The 6,749-nt window shown below is 37.8% G+C and overlaps 1 pseudogene; it reads right to left on the bottom strand.

Moving 5' to 3' along the window:
- Nucleotides 1–634: 634 nt before the first annotated feature.
- On the bottom strand, nucleotides 635–1,117 carry LOC103012628 (RNA guanine-N7 methyltransferase-activating subunit-like protein; annotated as a pseudogene).
- Nucleotides 1,118–6,749: the final 5,632 nt, after the last annotated feature.

Genomic DNA, 6,749 nt, shown 5'->3' on the forward strand with positions numbered 1-6,749 from the left:
TGATTTTACAGCTTTATTCTTGATATCCCTCTAAAAAGAAACCAAAACGATTGTGAAGATGATTCATACCTATAGAGTAATTACAAAGTACCACAGTCACATAATAACAAAAGCCAAATGAAATATACTACAACTGTTTTCCTTTCAACTACTACTATGTACAATACATCACAAGTAAGCATAGTTGTGCATTTAGGAGCTGATTGTACTATTTCTGTAAAATATTAGGAATGAGCACATCTGAGTATAGGGATACTTGCTTACCTTACAAAGTAAAAGCAAGCATTTTCTATGTAAAATTTTCATTTCTGTGTAAAACAAAGAACTCCTGAAAGTCAAACAAGGAAAAAATTCACAACATTCTAAGCACTATTAAGTCATGAAATAAAGAAGAATCTGAGGTAGAAGTCAAGCGATATAATAATCCACAACCTTTTTAGGGGAGTATTTATTGATATTTCCAGCAGCCATCATATCTCTCCAGTAAGATCTAATTTCAAAAAAGTCTCAAGTTCCAAAAAATCAGTCCACTCTCTACAATCAGATGTAAAACTATGACCAACAGAAAACACAACATAAACTTTTGTCATGTTAACAGAGTAAATGGTTTTACTAAAAGCTGCTGACATTTCTATCAGTAGTAGCCATAGGGAGGCCGTTGGTTGTAACCATAATGTCCATATTGATGGGGGTAGTAAGGTTCTTGTCTGTGCTGCGGGTAATTGTTACCCCAGGATCATCCATGCCACTGATTGGATCGATTGTCACTTGGCCACCCCCGTCTGCTATCCCTACCTCTAAACTGTCTGTTATCTTGCAACCGATTGCCTCTATTTCTTCGGTTCCCACCAGCTCTGCTATTCCATTCCTCAACAATTGGAGGGGACTCAGGAGGGCATTTCAGGTATTCCTGGTACTCTTTGTCATCTTCTGTGAATCTGGCAAACATCTCTTCAAAATTTGGAACAGCTTCAGAAGTGTCAGTCCTTCTGAAATTCCCAGGGATTTGAGGCAGCTGTACTGTTTCATGTTTAGATTGTTTAGCTCTCCGGCCCAGAGCACCGTCACAGGATCTCCAGACCCCTTCATCTCTCCAAGGTAACAGGGCCACTTTCATGTATAACTTTAATGTCAGCCTTCTGTATCTGCGGTCAACATCTGCAGATTCAACCAACTAGGGATCATGTAGTACTGTGGTACATATTTATTGAAAATATAAGTGGACCTGTGTGGTTCAAACCCATGCTGTTCAAGGGTAAACTGTTTGTATAAATATATTTATATATGTATATCTATATGTATATCTATATCTATATATATGTATACACACATACAATTATAATGCCTATCTTCTTTTTCGGTTTGAAAAAGTATTTTACTTTTTATTGAAATATATTTGACAGATAACATTGTGCAAATTTAAGGTGTACAAGATGTTGATACGATACATTTGTATATTCTTATATGATTGCCACTGTAGAGATAGTTAGCACCTCTATCATGTCACATAATTATCATTTTTTTTGTGGTGGGAATAATTAAGATCTAGTCTCTTAGTGAGTTTGCTGATTGTAATACAATAATGTCTATATTCACTGTACTCTGCATTAGATCTCTATGACTTATTTATCTACTAGTTGCAAGTTTGTCCCTTTGATCAACATCTCTTCTATTCCCGCCACACCCCAGCCCCTGGCAATCACCATTCTACTCTCTTTTTCTATAAGTTCAGCTTTTCTACATTGCACATATCAGTGATATTGTACAGTTTTATCTTTCTCTGACTTTTCTCACTTAGCATAATGTCCTCAGGTTCCATTCATGTTGTTGCAAATGGTAGGATCTCCTTCTTTCTCATGGCTGAATTTTCTGCCTATGTATCTCGAATCTTCTTTAACCACTTGCCTACCTTTTTCTCTTAAAATTTTCTTATAAAATATGGCGCCTCTGGATTAAGGTCACCTTGACAATTTTTGTACTCTATATGTGTCTTTCAGCTTGTCACTGGATTTAACATAGACTAGAACATGGCATGTCTCATGGAAAGTTTTCATAGGCTCTGCCATTCTGTGGTCTCAGCCAATACTGTACTGAATTGTTGGTGGGAGCACAAAGCAAGGTGTCTAACAATCCAGGTGACCAAACAGCTCATAGACAGTGGCAAGTGTGGCGCATTACATGTGACTTTCTGCTCTAAGTCCTTTCTGCCACTAAGAAGTTATTGAGCTTCAGAGTCACTGGCTGAGTCTTGACAAAGGCTCTCCTTGACCAAACCTTAGTTAGGCTCCTTTAAACCCTTTAGGCCTTGACCTTGGTGTCTGTCCTTGTTGGGCCAGCATCACCCAGTCACAGCAAGAATCTTGCTAAGTTGGTTTAAAGAGAGCCCCCTACCCTTGATATCTGGTCATCCTCAATATAGAAAATTCCACATTCCCCAGCTTCCCCCAGGTGATATATGATCACCTTGGCTTGCCTTCAGCAAGAGTTCTATCAAGTCACTTTGGGCAGAAATCCCCCTCACCCTTGTAGATAATGTAAGTAATCCTTTCAGTAATTTTCCACCCCCTGACCTCCACCCTTGACTAGAAATCCCCACTTGTGCATGCTGTTTTGGAATTGAGCCCAGTTCTATACTGAGATCTCTTTCCCCCCATTGTAACTGTTTCTGAATAAAATATAGTTTTACCACTACAACTACCATCTAGCTCCGACTTTAACAGTCTTAGGTTTAAAAATGTCTGCCACAGTTGCCTTTTAAGCCCTTTGGCTTACATTTTGTTTGTGCAGAATTCTGAAAATTAAGATGATATAGGCATGAGTTACAGAATCACATAGACCTGTTTTGAATCCCAGCCCTTTCATCTGCTAGCTGAGTGACATTTTGCAGAATACTTTATCCGCTGCACCTCAATTTTCTTATTTGAAAAGTGGGCATAACCATACTGATCTAATAAGATTATGAGGAGTAAATGAAGTAACACTTGCAAAAATGCTTAGGACAGAATAGTAACAAAATAAATGATATTATTATCATTTTGGTGGGATTGCCCAATGAGAAGAAACATTGGAATGTTTTATAGCAAGAATAACTGCTATTTAAAAGTGTTTCTTTTTTCATATTCTTTTTCATTATGGTTTATTATAGGATATTAAATATAGTTCCTTGTGCTATACAATATAGTTTATCCATTCTATATATAATACTTTGCATCTGGTAGTCCCCAAAAAAGTGCATTTCTGGTTTTGGAAATATCAGGTCAGCTTGGACCAGACATTCTTTTTCTGGAAAGAACCACTTAATGGCTTTTCTCAGAATTGCAGATATTTAGTAACAAGCTTACCTGTTTATGTAGCAATATGAAAATGCTTACATTATAATCAACAAAAAGAATATGCAATTGAGTATACAGTAGAACCAAATACTTATGATTCATGTTATAGGAAAGATATAGTATAAAGATGAAGCAAATATATGAAATGCAGATGTATTACAGTGGTGGAATAGGATTTTATTTGGTCAGACGATGGCAACCCCTCTCTATGTTCTTGGTAGATAGGGATTGCTGGTTGGTGTATGTGGGATGGGAAGAGGGAAGGCATATTTACATGGGGTGCCAAGAAACTTTTAGAAATCAAAGGGATTGAGATCCTCATCTCTTCCCTTTTGAAGTTCAATATTGTTAGAACATCTCTGACCTCATGGACCAAGGTGTTTCCAGTTGAAATCATTGACCAGGAAAGGAGACCAGGTTTCTTCCACCCAGAAAGGAAGTCGCTGTGAAGAAGGGGAGGGTTTAGGCTTGTGACACATGTCCCAAATAAGGTCCTAGATGGTGATGGGGAAGACTGGGTTGGTGTTGCTCATCTAATGCTCAGAAAAACTCTACAAGGCGGGACCTGGTGTTTATCCCTGTTTTTCATTACAAAACTTAGAGAGGTTAAGAAATTTGCCCAAAGTAAGAGTGCCAGGAGATAACTAAGAGCTGAGACTTGAACTTGTCTGTCTCTAGGGTCCTTGCATCTCACCACTATACTCTATGTCCTATCTGAGACCTTTATATGGTTTTTCTCCTCCTCAGGTGACAAAATAAAGAAATGCTAGTTGGGGTTGAGGATTAAGACAAATACTCCAGTGAGAAAGGTACTGGTAATTAGAGAAAGAGAACCCAAAAGGGCTTTGTGGTTTCCTGGCCTCCTTAAGAGGGTAATGATTATGTGATGTAATCCACATTCTTGCCTGACTTCTGGAAATTAAAAAAACAAGAATTTTCAAGATGATTGCCTAAGATTAAAGGTCATTCTGTGGCCATGTTTAGTTGTTGGTTTTTTTCCTATGAAAACTTGATCTTTCCAGACCTTAATGATCTCATCAGTAAAATAAGAGGGTTGTACTAAGTCATTGTTTAAGGTACTTTTCATGCTTTAATGTTCATGAGTGCCCGAATTTATAAGCTTTTTCTGGTATTTAACCTTTGGCCTTAGCCTCTTTAGCACTATGATCAAAACTGATAGACTCAAAGTTTATGTGACAGGTAAGGAAGCCAGGACAAAGGATTTAAGGAAGGTTATGAAGCAGGGAGTCTGGCAGCAAAAGGTTTCACAACTATTTATTAAATGGAGTTGAAAGGAAAGAATTCAGGATCTCAGAAACCAGTGGATAAAGCTGAAAAGGTTGAAGTTCAGGAAAGGCTTTCAGAGGGATTACATAGAGAAATGGATAAGATTTGGTTATGCCTTAGATGTTAGCAGGCTGCAATTAGATTGGCCAGTGTGAGTTAGAGGAAAGGATTAGCCACCACAGGGGTGTGAGTGAGTAACAGATTGCTGTGCAGCTCCCCTATCTCACAGCTCCAGCCCCAATCTCTTGGAAGATGGTGTAGCTGCTGACACCACCAATAACTCTACTCGCAACTACACAAAGCTTTCTTAGTCTTAGTTCAGGTGAACCAAAGAATAGATACCAACTGAGTAAAAGAAATGTTAAAAAAAAGTCACGAAAACACAGTTGGGACCAGTTTTACTCTGATCTGTTTGAGAGAGTAACCACTTTCTTGTCCTCCTCTTCCTTCCTTCTTTGTTCTCATCTTCCTTCTTTTTGCTCATCTATCCACTTCTTTCTCCTTCCTTTCTCTGAAGTTCCTTTCCCTCACCTCTTCATTCTTTCTTCCCCCACTCCCAGCACTTACAACACCATGTTTAAAAGTCCATGCTGGGCATTGTGGCCAACACAAGATAAAGGAGACATGGTTCCATTTTCTCACATTGCTCTCAAGCAACAAGAGAGACAGACACAGACAAAGAATGCAGTAAACCAAATTTGTAAAAATCATCTCTCGGGTTTCTTTTCCTCACCTCCACCTTGTCTGTACAGACCCATTCCAAATCTGCTAAAGTTCTCTCCTCCTCCTCCTCTTCCCCTCCCCATCCTCCTCCCTTCTAAAGCTTGCTCTAAGGATTAGATGACTAATGGCTAATGATTTTCCCTAAGCTAGGAGAAAAAAATCTCCTAAGATTCACTGTGTCATACCAAGCAAATTCCAGACATATGACCAGTCACTAGCTGGGGCTTCCTTCTCTTTTTATTAAAACAGATACACAGAGTGTTTTAAAAAATAAGTTTCAGCATTTGGTCCTTTTATTGAGTAATGATAGTATTTCCAGGACTTTACTGAATGCTTACCATGTGCTAGGTACTTAACGTTATTTCTAATCCTTGTATTATCACTCCGCTGCTAACATCAATTCATAGATTGATAACTCAGAGAGGTTAAGTGACTAGTCTGATGTAAAACAGCCAGAAGTGGAATTAGAACATAAATCTAACTCAAAAACCCAAGCTCTTTTCACTACCTCTGTGCTTTAATGACAAAGGGGGTTGCATACAATCTTTTTACTCCTCTTCAGAAGAATTCTACTTTCAAGTACTGTTTTTCATTTATTTTGTTTTTGTCTTATTTCTTAAACTTACTCATGAGGTAAGGCATGTGTTAAACTTAGGCTAGTAGCTTTGAAATACAATTGGATTCCTTCTAGGTTATATGAATATCTGATCTGTTTTTGTTATAAATTGGAAACTCCACTATGATATTCAATTAAAATTTTTAATAGTTAGAAAAAGTACCAGAGTGGCATAATTTTTTAAAGTTAAGACTTTAAAAGTCTTATTTCTCCAAAGAAGATATACAGATTGCCAATAAACAGATGAAAGGATGCTCAACATCATTAATAATTAGAGAAATGCAAATCAAAGCTACATTGAGGTATCACCTCACACTGGTCAGAATGGCCATCATCAAAAAATCTACAAACAGTAAGTGCTGGAGAGGGTGTGGAGAAAAGGAAACCCTCTTGCACTGTTGGTGGGAATGTAAATTGATACAGCCACTATGGAGAACAGTATGGAGGCTCCTCAAAAAATTAAAAATAGAACTACCATATGACCCAGCAATCCCACTACTGGGCATATACCCTGAGAAAACCATAATTCAAAAAGAGTCATGTACCACAATGTTCATTGCAGCTCTATTTACAATAACCAGGACATTGAAGCAACATAAGTGTCCACTGACAGATGAATGGATAAAGAAGATGTGGTATGTATATACAATGGAATATTATTCAGCCATGAAACGAAATGAAATTGAGTTATTTGTAGCGAGGTGGATGGACCTAGAGACTGTCATACAGAGTGAAGTAAGTCAGAAAGAGAAAAACAAATACCGTATGCTAACACATATATATAGAATCTA

This window comes from Balaenoptera acutorostrata, chromosome 1 (genome assembly GCF_949987535.1).
Source record: "Balaenoptera acutorostrata chromosome 1, mBalAcu1.1, whole genome shotgun sequence".
In the NCBI taxonomy this organism is placed as follows: Eukaryota; Metazoa; Chordata; class Mammalia; order Artiodactyla; family Balaenopteridae; genus Balaenoptera; species Balaenoptera acutorostrata.